The following is a 17087-nucleotide window of genomic DNA, read 5'->3' on the forward strand; positions in this document are numbered from 1 at the left end:
TACTGAATGGCCCTCTTTTGCCTTTTCTCCAAGGATCTCAAAGCACGATGCAAACATCAATTCATTCCTGAAACAGAGGGGGAAACTGAGGCAGGCGGGGGAAGAGCGGGTTGTCAAACGATAGCATGTCTGTGACCAAGACAGAAACAGAACCCCCTGCTCCATCCCCACTGCGCCAACCATTAGACCTTATTTTGAATGTCAGATCTGTCTTTCCTCATGCACAAAACACATTCACTAGAGGGAAAAGCGAAGACTTTGAATGCGTAAGTGAAGCAGCTGACTTGCTGGAGAAAAGGGATAGATTGTCTTCATAAAGGATGATGAATTTCACAGCTGATGACAGCAGAAGGAAAAGATTTCTGTGATACAAACTGCATAAGCATTTTCCTTGTGGGTACGTATAATGGGACACGGAACCTCTCTGAAGCTCAAATCCTGTTACTCAGAGGCTACGAATTTATAAACGATTTCATTTTCTCTGGCCTTTAGGATAATAAAATATATGTTCTGTATGTCAGAGAAACATAAGAGGGCCATAATATGCAGATGTTTAGGAGGAATCGGCTTCGGAACAAATAATCAAAGCGCTAAATAAGCATATAGCTACCTGGCTAAGCCATGATGAATGGTCCTAATAACAGACTACAAATATAAGATGTCTTCGAACTCTATGGAAGGAGAGGAGTTACTCAGGGTGTCTCTGAAGGGGTATAACTAGGAGTGGACCAAGTGCTTTTAATTTCTCTGCCTATGTAACTAAGAGCAGAATCTGACCCTAGGAATCTCTTTCTGTGGAAGTTAAAACAGCACAATGGCAACACTGAGAGAAATGCCTCTTCCACAGACTGTGGCATGAATCCAGTTGAGTTTCAATTTCATAAATTGTTTTTCTCTGATCAGTGTGGGGCTAAAGGGTGCTGTAGAGTGGAAACCATGTGTTATGAAATCTGAAGTGGTGAGAAACTCACCTGGATTAATTACATATCACAAATTTGGCCTAGATTCATTGAGCTTCACAAGCCTTTTGAGCAAGTAAGCACTGGGTTTCAAACAAACCTTCTGCCTTCCCCAGGGCTTCCAAGGAGGGAGAGAGATTTTAATTGGAAGTCACACAAAACTCAGCAATATCATACTATGTCAGAGATCTGCGCTGAATTTCCCTTTCAGTTTCTTGGTTCATTGAACACTCAGATTCAAAATTAAAAGTCAGGAGAGGCATAGCCCATGTGAATAGAAAGTAGAAATGGGTCCAAGCCATGAAGTCTAATTACAAATCTAGGTAAAAACCACTTCAGAGTCCACAGAGGCTTGGATCCAGGATTCCAGGTCAGGCCCGTATCTGACTGATACCAAACAAACAACTGTTAACTCCAGGACAATTGAAACCACTGAGTTCCACAGAGCTATAGATCTGTGTGCCCATATAGGCTGCTTCCCAGGGGCAATCACTGCCAAAGCTGCTACCTGACAAATGGCATGGGATGCTACAGGTGTACATATAAAAAACATGCTGCCAAAAGCTGTTGCACTGTGACAGGGACACTTCACCAGGAGGTGCTGGGTACGGTGGGACACTAAGGAAGCTACCTTGCATAGTGCCACACTGACGGTGCTGCCTGACAGGGGAACGTGCTGCCAAAGTGCCTGTCTAACTGGGGCAGGTGCACTGCCAGAAGCGCTGGGATTGGCCTTGGTGGGACAGTCAAGTTGCTCCCTTGCAGATGCGAAGTACTGCCAGGATGCTGCATGGAAGACGGGACATGCTACTCAAGATGCTGCCATGCAGATTCACCTGCACACTATATTCTCCATTTAGCGTCCCTTCATAGGAGCCACACAGTGCTGTTGCTGGGGCTGCTATAGAAGAGGTAGCTGCCTCAGCTGGGGACATGTGATAGTGAACAGGAGAGGTGGATGGCTTAGGGGGATGTAAGCAGGCACTCTGGTTTCTTACCTCTTGTGCATTGCCCTCACGTGGAATCATCCAGGCTACCAACCAGCACCATCTCCAACACAGGGGAGCCAGAGCAGTGCTGAATGTCATGAGAAGCAGGACACAGCTTTGAACCTCTGGGCTCCAGGCAGGGAGCTACTGCCTGGAAAGCTGTTTTCAGATCAGCAGGGTAGCCTAGCAAGGAGACAGCCAACTGCTTGCTGGCCTGGCATAGGAAGGAGAAAAGCCACCACTCAGAGTCCTCGCTCTGACTATGCAAACGCCATTCGAATCCATGCCAGCCATCTCCATTTGTCACAGGCCCCAGCATTAATAGAATGTTTAAAAGTCATGATGTCATCGCTATTAATCAGGCTCCCGCTGGGCAATGCTCCGACGCTGCAAATTAATCATCAGCGGCCCCGGGACTCACTTATCTGGAGAGGCTAAGTTTAGATCCATAAAACATGATTTATTTTAAAAAGTAGCATTATTAAAGATGAGTTACTGCTATGTTCACTCTTTCGATGGAGTCTCCTCAGGAAAGAGCTGGTATTTTGGAGTTGATAGATACTGGAGCTGTTCCTACTATTTTGAGCTGAGAGAGCTGTCAGGTGCAATAGTGGACCTTGAAATGTCTTGTATTTTCTTTGTTATTCTTCTGCAAAATAGAGATCTCTCGGTTCCCCCAGCAGAATATCTTTTGGGAAAAACACAGCCTCCAGTAGAATTCCTTTTATTTAGAGATGAGTCAGGACTAAAACCCTACATCTGAATATCCAGGGACTTTGGGGGTCAGGTGAATTCAGATGTGGACATTGTTACCAATTCTGTAACAGTCTGGACCAAAATCCTGGATATGAACATTGTAGACATGGGAAGAGTTTGGATCTGGAACAATATCTGAATTCAGTGCTTTGACCTCTTCTCTGTGTTCCAAAGGGAGCTTCAGCTAGGTCATTTATTGGCATCATTTACCTACACTAATGGGTTTGTGAGAGCTCATCAGTATTCAAATTTGTTCTGTTTTCTCTAAATTCAAGTTGTCCAATTCCTTTGTATGGACACGCTCATTCCAGAGAAATAGTGCTATCAATTTAGAATATGTTGGCTAAATAGAAGGGGGGTGCTCTTAATTCAAACTAAGAGTAAATTGGTTTCCAAGCCTATCTAGTTAAATGAGTGTCATTTCTGTGTGTAGACCAGCCCAAAGAAAGAACGATAAGAAGATCCTGTTGGCACATGATAAAAAGCATTTATCCCATCAATGAGGAAATAACTGATCTTTCATTAACCACAAAAGACCATCAACTGTGGCAAAATGGCCGATGTTGGTATGGTGGGTCTGCGCTTTTCTTGGCTGGGTGGCCTAGGACGCTACCCCTTGCCCCTGCTCTTGGGGTGCTGAGGGCCATGCTAGTGGCCCGAGAAGGTGGTAAAGCGCTAGTGGCCTGGGAAGGCGGTAGAGGAGGGAAGTGGGGGAGGGGTCTGGGTTTGCTCCTCACTCTGAGCCCCAGCCCCTCTCAACCTCTGTGGGTTTCTTACCCTCTTCCCCCTTGGATAGGGTTACCCTCAGTCCTTGATGCTGGGGGAGGGAGTCTCCCTTCCTCCGGTTCTCTGGTCTTTCAATTGTCAGCAACACACCTCCAACCTCCAGTTCTCTCTCCTTCCTCACACCACCCTGTCTGCCTGAAGCAGGGGTTTTTATTCGGTTCCTGGCAGGGCCTTAATTGACTACAATTAATCTGTAGCAACCCTCTGTAGTCTACAGGGAGCCACACCTTAATTAGCCTAGGGCTTATATATATCCCCTCGACTATTCTCTCTCAGTGCACCAGGTTGCAGCCCCTCTGTCGGCTCCTCCAGAACCTCTTATTGAGGTTCTGGATGCACTTTTCCCTGCACTTGGTTCATTTATGCACACCCGATTTGAGGCCCCACAAAGTCGTGGGACCACCTCATCAACCTCCTCCTAGCGATGGCCAAGGTGGCCCTTCATAACACCAGAGAGAGGAGGTTGGCGGAGGGCGGTGCCTGCGACTGTGGGGCTGTTTTTCATTCCTTTCTCCGTGCACGTATCTGGGCAGAGTTCCTCTGGGCAGCATCTGCTGGCTCTCTCGATGCCTTGGAGGAGCAGTGGGCACTGTCTGGGGTTCTCTGCTCAGTGTCCCCTCCAGTTCACTAGTTTTGGCCCTTTGACCCCCACACCTTTTCCCGTTATTCCCTCTGTTGTCCCCTGAACTTGGTTGGGTTCTGGGTTTAGTAGCTCCACCCTAGGCTGGGGGAGGGGCTTTTAGCAGTGGGCAGGCTAGCACCTGCCCACGTCCTGGTGCTCAAAAGGATCACTCTCCCTGGCCCTGCTGTATCACACAACCAATATGTCTTTCCTACACTCACACCGGAATCCGCTCATGACGTGAGGACTCCCTCTCTCTTCCATAGATCTGCATTTGGTTTGAGTCACCACCACACTGGATGATTTTGGCTGGAGAACTGCAAGCGAGTAGGAAGCAGCTATACGGGTCCTGCTCTTCTCTGAAAAGAGGCCTGACCTTGCTGAGGCCACAGTCATCTACACTGCACTCACCACAGTGGTACGTGAGCTCTGAGTCATTCGATGGCTCTCTCTCCTCCAAGCGAAACTGCAGCCTGGCCTATCCTTCAAGGCTGCTCAGAAACCTCAGCCAGGGATGAATGTGGCAGCCCACCTACACCTCTACCCCGATATAACACGGTCCTCGGGAGCCAAAAAATCTCACCGCCTTATAGGTGAGACCACATTATATCGGGTTTGGTCTGGTACACCGTGCTGGACTGGTCCGGCTTCCCCGGCGGTGATTTAAAGGGCCCGGTGTTCTAGCTGCTGCAGGGAGCCCCGGGCCCTTAAATCACTGCCGGAGCTCTGGCAGCAGGGCTCAGGCGGGGATTTAAAGGCCCTGGGGCCCCCTGCAACGGCTGGAGCCTCTGGTCCTTTAAATCGCCACGCGAGCCTGGCTTCCAGAGCTCCAGCGGGGATTTAAAGGGCCCGGTGCTCCACACGAATTTGGATATAACGCGGTAAAGCAGTGAGGCTCGGGTGGCACTTTAAAGGGCCCGGGGCTCCCTGCTGCTTTACTGAATTATATCTGAATGTGTGTTATATCGGGTCACGTTCTATCGGGGTAGAAGTGTACTTAGTGAAGCAGATCAGTATCAGCACATTACAGACCATTATTTTAGGCACATGCAGCAGCAAGTGCTAGCATTATTATTATTACTGATCCAGAAAAATGATCATATTGACAAGATTTGGGATATTATGTTACAAAAGGGTCTCTGAAAACCATGATATCCATTTAGAAGCTTAAATATATATTTGTGTCATTTACTAATCATTACTACCATATAGACACCCAAGTTTAGCCTAACAAGTTCACAGCCAATATGTTAGTAACTGAGCTGCTTGTTAGATCTAACACTGTCTGTGAAGGTGTGTCTACATATCAACTAGACACCTGTGGCTGGCCTTTGCCAACTGGCTCATGGGGCTTGGCCTGTTTCATTGCAGTGTAGACATCTGAATTCAGGCTGGAGCCTGAGCCCTGGGTTCCTCCTAGAGCCCAAGCTCCAGCCTGAGCCTGGAAGTCTACACTGCAATTAAACAGCCCCACAGCCCAAACCCTGCAAGTCAGCACGCGCCAGCGGTCAGTTTGTCATCGCAGCATAGCTACATCCTATATGAAGTGTGGTTCCTTATACCTGCCCCTGCCTGATCACTACTTACAATTGTCATGCTATCATGACCTTCTGTCCTCCCAACTCCCCATGTTGCAATTCAGGATGGACCCCCTTACTCAACCTAAAAAGTGGGTGGTGGTCAGAGCTGCTGGAGAAGCAGGAAGATCCATCCAGATTTGTGTGGACAGTAGTGGGGGACACACAATCACAGAACCTCTCAAAAGGCAAGCCCAGGGAGCAATTGCCTGTACCTAATATAATGAATCTATGCACTTCAAATGACAAACACAGTTACTATGCAATTTACCCACACCTCCCATGGGGAGACAGAGCTAGAACACTGATCCTTCAGCTGCAAATCCACAGGAGCTTAGCTTTACGTATAGGAACCTGCTTTGATTTATGCTGATAAGGAGTCTCTCCTGCAGAGTTGTTCCACTGGCTTATATTGGGGGAATCCATTACTTTTAAGAGATACATTTCTTTTATTTCATTGTTTGTAATACCCTATGGCAAAGAGAAACCAGGCAAAAGGTGGGTGGGGAGCAGCCACAATAAAAATGTCAGGCCTTTTCATTTCCCACTCTAGATAGAGGCAAGCCTCCAACTCTTCTTTTCTCCCTGGTGGGAACAGACCTACGTGTCCATGCCCGTGTGAGAACAGATGGTGGTATAAACATAGTAAAGGGAATGGAAATAACGAGAGCTCCAGTGGTAGGGAGGAAAAAAAATAAAGACCCCGCAGCTTCTCTATTTGCTTTGATTAGATAGCTCCTAATGGAGCAAGCATGGTGTTTTGGCTCAGAAACCTCAGACACAAGCAATGCTTTAGATTAGCAGCTTCACAATGTACTTCTGCTTTCATCATTCTCTTCCCTCCATCCCTTCTTCATGGGAATGACCACTCCCATGCAGTGGAAATACCAGTGAGCCCCAAAGAACAGCTCTTTCTGTACTGCTCAGTAGCTTACAGGATAGTAAGATAATTGAATAAAGTTTAAGCTAAACTTTACTGAACTGGGGTTAACACCTCGGGAGTTCATTGCATTGCAAATGCAAAGGTGTATGTACTATTGTTGGCAGCTTCTTTAGTAGAAAGGCAAGAAGAATGAAATCTCTGGAAAGCATGAGGAAGTACAATGTTCTTTTTGGAACAATATGCACGAGATGGATTTCCTTAGGAAACACCTTGAGGAGAGGGTAATGCAAATTCGCCCCCCCCCCAAGCCAGCCTTTTGAAGATATGCCCTGGGGAGGGAGACCCTTTATATACTACCTGCCTGCTTCTGGAAACTCCAGTTCAAAGATCCCTGAACAGTATAAGGAGGAAACTGAACATGTTATGAGTGGCATGTTCTGAGCTGAAGCTCTGATGAACTTATAACAAGGACGCCCAGAGAGTGGGGCATTAAAAGACAGCACTTGTCAGAGCCCATAAAAAAGTTGGGGTGAATTCTGCTAAGATTATTAGCATGAGTGTAGGTTCTTCAATTGTTTTTATGGATGTGATAGGGTACGCAAACCCCACACTGAGCCTGAAGGGCAATAATGGGCCCAGGTAGCCCCACTCCTCTGGGCCTGCCCCACACGCTCCGGCTGGAGGAGTGGGTTAAAGGAGATCAGATGCTCATGCAAAGGTGATGGACAGATTGCAGGAGAGATGAATCCTTCTGTCCGCTTCCTGGAGAAGGTTGAGCCTGAAGGGGGACCACAGAACAGGCAAGGCCCTCCAGGCAGCGCTTTCTCCAAACCACCACCCCTTTTCAGAACCAGCAGGTTTGGCAAAGCCTGAATCCTTTGGACTCTTTTTGTTAAGCAATTGACCGTTTGGACTATAGGGGCCACACCCCAAAATGAAGGGACATACAGGTAAAAAGCAGCCCAGGACAGCGGACTTAGAGTCTTAGGACCCTGCCAGGGTTGCATCCCATAGGGGCCTGCACTGGGACCTGATGGAAAAGGAAAGCCTGGGTCCCCCTAAGGTATGAGGCCAGAAGATTTTCAGCTTAGGGTCAGGAACCAGGCACCTCCACACCCTGACAAAGGGGCAATGAGCCGGAGGTCAGGTGAACTAACCACTAGGCCACCCAGCTCTCCATTACAATAGGTTTTTCCTAGTAGAAAAGTGTGGTAACTTATATCTGTAGCAATCATACTTTTGCCTGTCTCTGAAGAGAAAGCTAGCAGAAGTCCTAGGGCAATGCTGGCAATGACACAATGAAGGCAGGGAACTGTCCAGCCTGAGAATAACCCAGTCAGAAGGGAGAGAGATGCGGGTCTCCACCCAAGAGAGGCAACAGCTGGGGAGCTGAAAGCCAAGAGTGGGTGCCTTTACTGAACCGGGTGCCCTTACGGAACGGAAATAAGGTGCAGCTGCCCTGAACTGTGACAGGGGCTTTCTGCACTGGGGTTATTTCCTGAGGTCCCTTTTGCCAGCCCTGTGGTAATGATGAACGGGGCCCTCCATATCTCAGAATCCCCAGCTGTATCAGGAAGATCACACTTCCCTGTCTCTTGCAGTGTCATGAGGGAGAATTAGAGTTCATTATCTGAATTAATCAGTGATTGAAGGGAGACAAAACAGTATCTCTCCCCATCACAGGGCTCTAGAGTACAGCACACACCGAAGCTTCGCTAGCTGTTTATTATATTAAGATCTAAAATCAGTTGAATATCTGTGTAGTTCTGTCCTTGATTGATGGAGAAAAGGCCCTGAGGGAAGGGAAACCATTTTCCAAGAAAGAAGCTTTTATCATCAGAAAAGTAGAAACTAAACAGAATTTTCTGTCTTCGCAATTTACATGGCACTACCTCAATCCACAACCAATCTACAGGATGGAACTCCTGAGGGAGTAATGCAGGTTACTAGGTGGGGTGATACCAGGCACTGCCTTCCTTTCAAGATGGAACTACCTGGTGAATAATGGAGGGATGAATATGGGCTACATGGAAAAATCATGTCTCACCAATGTTTTACAATTCTTTGAGGGGGTCCCCCAAGCATGTGAAACAAGATGATCCAGTGTACTTAGATTTTCAGAAAGCCTTTGACAAAGTCCCTCACCAAAGGCTCTTAATCTAAGTAGGTGGTCATGGGATATGAGGGAAGGTCCTCTCAAGGATCAATAATGGGTTAAAAGACAGGAAACAAAGGAGAGATAAATGGTCAGTTTTCACAGTGAAGAGATAAATAGCGGAGTCCCCCAAGGATCTGTACTGTTCAGCATATTCATAAATGATCTGGAAAAGGGGGGAAAAAAACAGTGAAGTTGAAAAGTTTGTAGATGATACAAAATTACCCAAAATAGTTAAATCCAAAGCTGACTGCAAAGAGTTACAAAGGGATCTCACTAAACTGGGTGACTGGGCAACAAAGAGGCAGTTGAAATTCATGTTGATAAATGCAAAGTAATGCACATTGCAAAAACATAACTCCAACTATATATACAAAATGAGGGGGCCTAAAATAAAATTTCTTTCCACTCAAGAAAGAGAGCTTGGAGTCATCGTGGATAGTTCTTTGAAAACATCCACTCAATGTGCAGCAGCAGTCAAAGCAGCTAACAGAACATTAGGAACTATTAGGAAAGGAATAGATAATAAGACAGACAATATCATAATGCCCTATGTAAATCCATGGTACGCCCACACCTTGAATACTGTGTTGCACATTATATATATATATATATATATTCCATCCTGGAAAAGAAAAGAAACAAATAAGGAAGTGTTATTTACCTCTTCACATACCACACAAACCAGGGCTCACCCACTGAAATTAATAGGCAGCAGATTTAAAAACAAAAGAAAGTATCTCTTCACACAATGCATAGTCAACCCACAGAAACTGTTGCCAGGGGATGTTGGGAAGACCAAAAACATAACTGGGTTAAAAAAAAGAAATTATTAGATATGTTCATGGAGGATAGGTCCATCAATGGCTATTAGACAGGATGGTCAGCAACGCAACCCCATGCTCTGGAGAGTGTGTCGCTCCACCCCTGTTGGTGTGACCTCGCACACACGCATGCTGGCAGGGACGGAGTGACACACTCTTTGAAACGGTATCCCCTTTGTTTGCTAGCTCATGCCAGCGGGGGTAAGGTCACAGCCATGGGGGCAGGCCCAAGGCATTCCTGGAAGTACCTAAATGTCTGGTATTCCAGGAACATGTGAGTGGCCACCCTAGTGTGCTGGGAAGGCACCGGTCAGCGTGTGTTACCGGTCTGTCTCTGTGCTGATTTACAGGCAATACGAGATGTTACAACCCCAAGTAAAGAGTCTTATCTCAAGCTGTAACAGCTTTGTGCTTCCAATTCAATCCCCAGCCCAATCAGCTGAGAGAGCAGGCACCACACTTGCATTGCTGTCACCTACGCTTCACCTTCTCTGCAAATCAACAGAGGCTGTCAGTCTGGTACTATTCACCAGTATGAAATTCACTTATAGAAAGGAAATGCCCAGGTGTGGAGATGGACGACCTGATCCCGAGAAGTGCCAAGTACCTCTTCTCCTGCTGTGGTCAAAGGGAATTGTGGCTGCTCTGCAACACTCTAGAGTTTTGGGGGTAGAGAAGAGACAGCGCTGAAATTAATATGAAGGAGAGTCATCAGTGAGGCAACTGGACACAGACCCTGTACTTCACTCTAGCTCCCAGACTGACTAACACAGCCTGTGCTGCCCAGTGACCCAGCACAGGGTCTCCCTCATGCCTGGCCTGGACTCAGTCACAGAAGGGACTGTTGACTATGCTACAATGTCCTCTCAGGATCAGGCCCCAAGCTTTGGATCTAAACATTGCTCAATTCCATGGCTACCTCAGGGAAAGCGAGAGGGAGCTTTCCTATAGTGGGCTGAGGAGATAGAAAAAGACTAGGCAGAAGTAAGATCATCCCCATTCTGAGGAGCAATCCAAGAGGAGCAATGATATGCCCAGCAAGAGACCCATGTCAGAGAGGAGCATGGGAGCAGGAAGGATTCCATCCCAGACCCTGCCTCAGCCCATGTGAGTGAAACAGGGCACTTCTTATCTAGCTATATGGTCCCTGCTCACATCTCTTCAGATGGTAGATCTAATGAAAACACAGGAGAGTCTGTTCTTTGTGACCACAAGGTTAATAAGAGTGAAACTCAGCCGCGTCAGCGGGGACCACAGGATGAAAAATTCCCTTTAAAGCTAGAGATAGGAAGGCTACAGGAGGTAAGTGTGACATTTCAGCACTGAGGAGTCCAACTTAATTACCTGCAATTCAAACATAGGAAGTTATATATTAAGGCAGAAAAAAGTGGAAGCTTTGACTACTCAAGAGGATTTAACATTTTTAACTCTCTGGCTTCCAAAGAAGCCAGTGCACTTTCACTGGTCCTGGCCAAATATCAGGCTAGGTACACTTCCGCCAGTTTCAGTCAGATACCGGATCTCTCTCACTGCCTGCCCTGAGGTATAGAGTAACTGTTTGGGATCATCAAATAGCTGTCCCGTAACACCCTCGAAGTGGCTGTACGTTAGTGGTAGGTAAACCAATTCCAGCATGTATAAGAATTGGCTAAATAGAATATTCAGATGGTATATAGTGTTTGGAATTGCTGTTATTCAAATGACATTTTGGCACCTGGATCCACATGTGTTAATCAACTGAAAATTATTTGGCAGAATTCAGATGACTGAGTATTGCTGATATTCATGTTATCTGGCAAATTTAATATTGAGTCATCTGTTTCATTTGTGTGTGTATTAGAGACAGACATATGGTTTACAGAGCGCGTTGGAAATGTTGGATGATAGACACTATCAAACATCCGTTCACCTATCACAGGATCCTCAGGCATTCTTTGCAGAGATGAGCCCACGCCAAAAATTCCCAGGCAAGCCATCCCTGAACTTTGAAGGTACTAAAATCACACCTTCATATTCTGTGTCTTAAAACCATTGCTATTGATCTTGACTGACAAAGTGAGAATATGGTGCAACCTAAGTTAAAATGCTCCCAATTTCAGATAGTTTTAAAACTGTTGCATCTCCCTCTCTCCACTGTTCCTTCATCTTTTTCTCAGCCCACCCTCATAGGAATTAACTTAATCGCAGAATCTGTAAAGTAGTTTCATTTCACACATTACTGAAGAAGAGGAGCCATGCTAGCGAGTATTTCTCTGTAAAGAGTGCAGGGATCAAGGGGGGAGGGATAGCTCAGTGGTTTGAGCATTGGCCTGCTAAAACCCAGGGTTGTGAGTTCAATCCTAGAGGGGGCCATTTAGGGATCTGGGGCAAATATTTGTGTGGGGATTGGCCCTGCTTTGAGCAGGGGGTTGGACTAGATGACCTCCTGAGGTCCCGTCCAACTCTGATATTCTATGAAATAATGTATTCTATGAAATCCAGACAGTGGAATAAGCAAGAAGTACAGTGAAGCCTTCAGGGCTGCAGCTTGCTAAACCCCTCACCAGTCCGGGCCTGACTAGAAGACTGCAGCAACTCCATAGGTCCAATCCTGCTTAAGCACTTTCTCCTCCCACTGAAATCAATGGGAAGTGAGTTCACTCAGCAACTTGCAGAATAAGGCCCTATGTTTGAGAAGCGCTGGGCTTGTAGTACTGAACGCTTGTTGCGCTCCACAATTCCTTGGCTTCATCACACACAGAGTCACCATCCGCAAGCTGCCGAGAGAGCTGAAGACTGTCACTTCAGCAGCATTAGTAAAACAGCTCTCACTTCAGCTGTGTCCACACTGTGTTTTCCCTCCATTGTTGTACTAACACTCACGCAGCTCCACTTGTGCTAGTGCAGAATGACCACTGGCATTCCAGCCCCCTCCCCATGCCATCAAATCCTATGACTGGTAATAACACCTGTGTGTACAGTCGTGCACCTTTGCCCCCACCTATGCTGCTGCACCAGTGGAAAATTAAAGAAAAGCTCAGTGTAGACAAAGCTCTAGTGCTTGGTCAACTCCACTAAAGAGAATGATATTATCCTTCTGCCTGGCAAGGGAGCAAGCAGTCACACCCATTGTATAACAGAACAAGACTGGAAGATTCTGATTTTCTTTCCTGTAAAGATGCATTCATATCCTCAAAAAAGGTGAAGTGGAAGATTTAAAAAAAAGACTAGAGGATTTATGAACGATCCAGAGTGGAAATCTTCAGAAGCTGAAGTCTCAAAGTCAATTGGGGATTGGAATCTCTGCCATCTGAACACGGTCTGCCTGCCACACTGTGCCAGTCGTTGGTCACAGCTGATTAAAGTATCATGCAGCATATCCAGAAGGCAAAACCCTATAAAATGATTCAATTACAATTGATTATGGAGCAGATACAGTTTCTCCATAACTAAGGTTGTGGTCAGTTTTCACTAAAAGCTATGATATATACACCCCCCTCCCCTCTCTCTCTCTCTCACACACACACCCCTCCACTCACTAACTTCTGTTTGGAAAATGTGTGTGAGACAGGGGTGGGGAGAGGGACTGATAATTGCCTCATTTGCTCTTAAAGCTGAGAACTTTTTCTGCAAAGTTTGGAGAGAACCTGATCAAACCCTTCTTAAGATACAGATCATTACCTGGACTGAAATTTTGACTTGTCTCTAATGTTTCTTTGTGTCCATCTGGCTCAAAAACAGGCTTGTTCCTGCCCTCACCCTCAAAATATCCAAACTTAAGTCTACTGGAAAACTCATGCATGGGTCATATCTGCAGAAAATAAGTTGCAATTCAGGAAAGTTATTAATGATTATTACAGCTAGAAACAACAATGTGTGTATGAGTTGTACTGTGGTAGAAGAGCAGGTTGAAACAAGGTATTTTCTGAAGAAAAAAATAAAAACCTGAAAAACTTTCATTTTATCCCAAAATTAATGATTTTATTTTGCTTTATTATTTGTGGGGTGGGGTAGGGAGGTATAGAAACCAGTGATTTCAAACTGAAGTTTTGTCAAAACATTTTCAACCAACTCTACTGATGGCTAATTGCAGCTTAGATAGAATATGCGGGTTCTTCTATGGTCCATCACAGAAGCAGACGATTTCCTTCAATTTGAGTGGTAGAAGCCAGTATTTATGGAGCTGAAGATTCTAGTCTCAGCTTTGCATGAGATCGAATAACAGTGCTGTTTGTTTGCAACAGTGGATTCATTGTTGAATGGCACCCAGTTTCTTTGCAAAGTACAAAGAAAATTAGTCTCTTTTAGTGAGTTACAGGGCATTAAAAGTTACCCTGAACATAAAGCCAGCCTGGGGCAGCCCCATAGTTAGATTTGCAACCAGGATTGCAGTATGTACCAAGTTCCCTTAGAACATTTTTGTGATTGATTTCAAGAAATACTAGAGTTTTGGGGGGTAAAAAAAATAAATGTCAAAGCATATTTAAGTTATAGAGGCTTTATGTTCAGTGTCTACCTTTTTTGGGGGAACTCTACTTAAAAACTAGCTTGATTGTAAGACTTCAACTTCTACATACATTTAACTAACCTACTTTAAGCACAGGGCTAACTGGTATATAATTGCATACATAATTTTAAAATCCTATAAAAAAGGCTTATTTCCAAAAATCCGCTTTGTTGACTGGAGTAGCAATGAGATGGGGGCCTTTGTAATCTTTGTGGTTCAAAAAGGAGCTTAATAAAGCCTTGCAGGCATTTTATAAAGTCTGAATTGCCCAACAGATGTTTCATGCCAATGCAGGGCAAAGAGAGCCAGAGAAGAAATGGGAAACACTGAAGATTGCTGCTCAACTTGCAAGGTACAAGAAGGCAGGAAGAGCCAGAGACCCATAGAACTTGAGACCTAGAGCTGGCCAAGCCAAGGAGAGACAGACATGTCCCCATGTTGCTCATGAATTAGAAGGAACAACGGAAGCCAGAACCCCCCTGCAGACCTCCTAAAGTCTTCACTGTATGGAAAGATAGAGGAACTGGCATCCCTGTGAAATATAAAGGAGAAGAGAGATCTGATGATCTACTTACCTAAAATATGGCCTCTTTATTTGATAAAGAAAACACACCACATGGTAGCAAACAAACAACTTTGTTAATTTTAAGTTAAGGTTGTTGTTATGATCCTGATCACATAGGCACTGACTCCGGGGGTACTCCAGGACTGGAGCACACACAGGGTAAAGAAAAAGGTGAGTTCTGAGCACCCACTGGCAGCCTCCCTATCAGTGCCACAGACACACACTCCATGCCTCCTGCCGGCCCTGCCAAGCAGCACCTCCCATTCACGGCAATCAGCTGTTCTGCAGTATGCAGGAGGCACTGGGAGGGAGCGGGAGGAACAGGGCGGGAAGAGGTGGGGCAGGGCTTTGGGGGAAGGAGTGGAGTGGGGGCAAGGCCTGGGGCAGAGTACCGCCTGGCACATTAGAAACTCTGCATGTATGCCTGATCTTGTAAATATTTTGTTCATGCTTAACTTTAAGCACACAAGTAGTTCCATTGAAGCCATTGGGCCTATTCACAAGTTTAGAGTTAAGTATATTTGAGTTTTATCAGGATAAAGACCTAAGTATGTGTACCAGTGAATGCTACAGCTAAAAAACTCTAAGCAAACAGGTAAGGGAAGATAAATAATCAAACTCACTTCATATAGCCTCTATCTCCAAAAGAAAAAAAAAGTATCTATATAAAATATCCCATTACATATTCCAAAAATAACCTTAACTCTGCCCCCATATGGCCACCGACCAGCTACTTAAGGACACACTTATAATAACCACAACTTCAGACATTTGAGATCATTGTGTACAAGGAAATATTCCACAGACTTGCTGACATTCTCCTCTCCTCCATACAATTTAATCTGGTGAGTAAATTAATTACTAGTCTGGTTTGATGGAATAGGCACTCTGACCCTCTTTACACGCAAAGATAGATTGATTGTACGTGAAAAATTGTGCTTTAGCAAACACCCAGTCAAAAAGAGTAATAAGCTCCTTGGCTGCAAAATGTAGTTCCTCCTAGCAACTTTCCACAGCTGTCACTTCCCTGTTTACTCAAAGAACCTTATATCTTGCTTTGTGAAATGCTGCATATTTATAGTCTCATTTCTATACCTTGTTGTAGGTAAAAATATTTGTTCGTTAGTTGAAATACTAACAGCTAATTGCACTGATTTCTTCCTAAATGAGCCTATCTACTAAAAAGAACATTTCCTCTTACTGATATTACTAATAACCTCTTAGATTATTGAAAAGGAACGTTTTTTAAACTGAATTTATTTTTCACCATTCTTGCTGTGTTTTAGCTTTTTGCATTCCCCCCATTTTGGGGGATGAGGAAAAAAAATGGATGAAATCAGTTTCTGCTTTTAGCCAATTTCAGGTGAGAAAGGAGTGTTTTGTGTTTTAAGCCAATGTTTGCACCAGAACTTTTGAAAATAACTCCATGGACTCGTTTCCATTTGGTTGCTCGTTTTGTTTTGAGTAAAAACAAGGCCAAATTTGAATTGACAGCATCTCTTTAAGAAGCAAACTGAACCAAGTGTGCCTCCTCCATCTATCTATATCAGCACATGGCACCACTGACAGTCATAATTCTTATCAAGAACAACCAGGACAGTAACCGTCATACATCTGTTCCTTCAAGTACTGTACTGAACTGAATACATGTTGTCATAATTCAAAGATGAAGGGAGAAAACTGGTCAGGGAACTGGTGTTCTCTCTTGGAGCTCAATTCAGTTCAACTCCCACCGATGTCAACAGGAGTTCTCATTTACATACAGTTTCTCCAAGCAGCATGTGTGGGGAAGGGGAAAGAATGGGAAGGGGGAAAATCCTCTCTTTACCGACATATCTCCCTAGCAATTGTTTTTAAGCTTGTTGGAACACACAAGGCCCTCTGACATGGTTTTATAATTTCAGTGACTTTTAAAATTAGAATTCAATAAACTAACTTTTTGGTACTGCTGTGCACTAGATCTCGACTGGATGAGCCAAATAAGCTAGGTTCTCGCTCTCCCTGATCTCTGTTCTTTTGCTACAGAAATTAAAACCAAAACACAAAGGCACTTCAACAGCCATCTCTGCTTCCCCAAACTGAGTACTCAGGGTGAATATGCATCAACTGAAGAAGTGATCAACAGACAATCGAGATGTGACTGGTACCAATAAAGTTAATCAAACCACAACTCCAAGGGGAGGACTATCTAACTTTAGTGAGCTTTATGAGAGAAAGTGAACACAAAGATTCCCCAGTTCACACAACATGGGCTAGGACCAATGAAACCCCAAAGCCAGAGCAAACAAAGCTGATAGTTAACCTACGACCCCATCAGCAGAGCAGCTAACTGCTCTGCTTCCCAGTGCCTTAGTGACTTACAGGGAAGAAAGCTCTTTTCTGAAGAGTCCTTCAGCCAATGCTGTTCTGCGGGAAGGAACCACCCATACTCTGCCATCTGAGCATTAGGTGGAAAGAGAGAGTTCTGCCAGGGTTTAGGCTGTTA

At 45.0% G+C, this 17087-nt stretch overlaps 1 protein-coding gene across 1 annotated transcript in view; it reads right to left on the bottom strand.

The window, feature by feature from the left end:
- LOC120399662 (limbic system associated membrane protein) overlaps positions 1–17087 on the bottom strand; it is a 1355472-nt gene that overhangs the window by 1074116 nt on the left and 264269 nt on the right. The gene's annotated exons all lie outside the window — the stretch shown is intronic.

This window comes from Mauremys reevesii, linkage group 1 (assembly GCF_016161935.1).
Source record: "Mauremys reevesii isolate NIE-2019 linkage group 1, ASM1616193v1, whole genome shotgun sequence".
In the NCBI taxonomy this organism is placed as follows: Eukaryota; Metazoa; Chordata; order Testudines; family Geoemydidae; genus Mauremys; species Mauremys reevesii.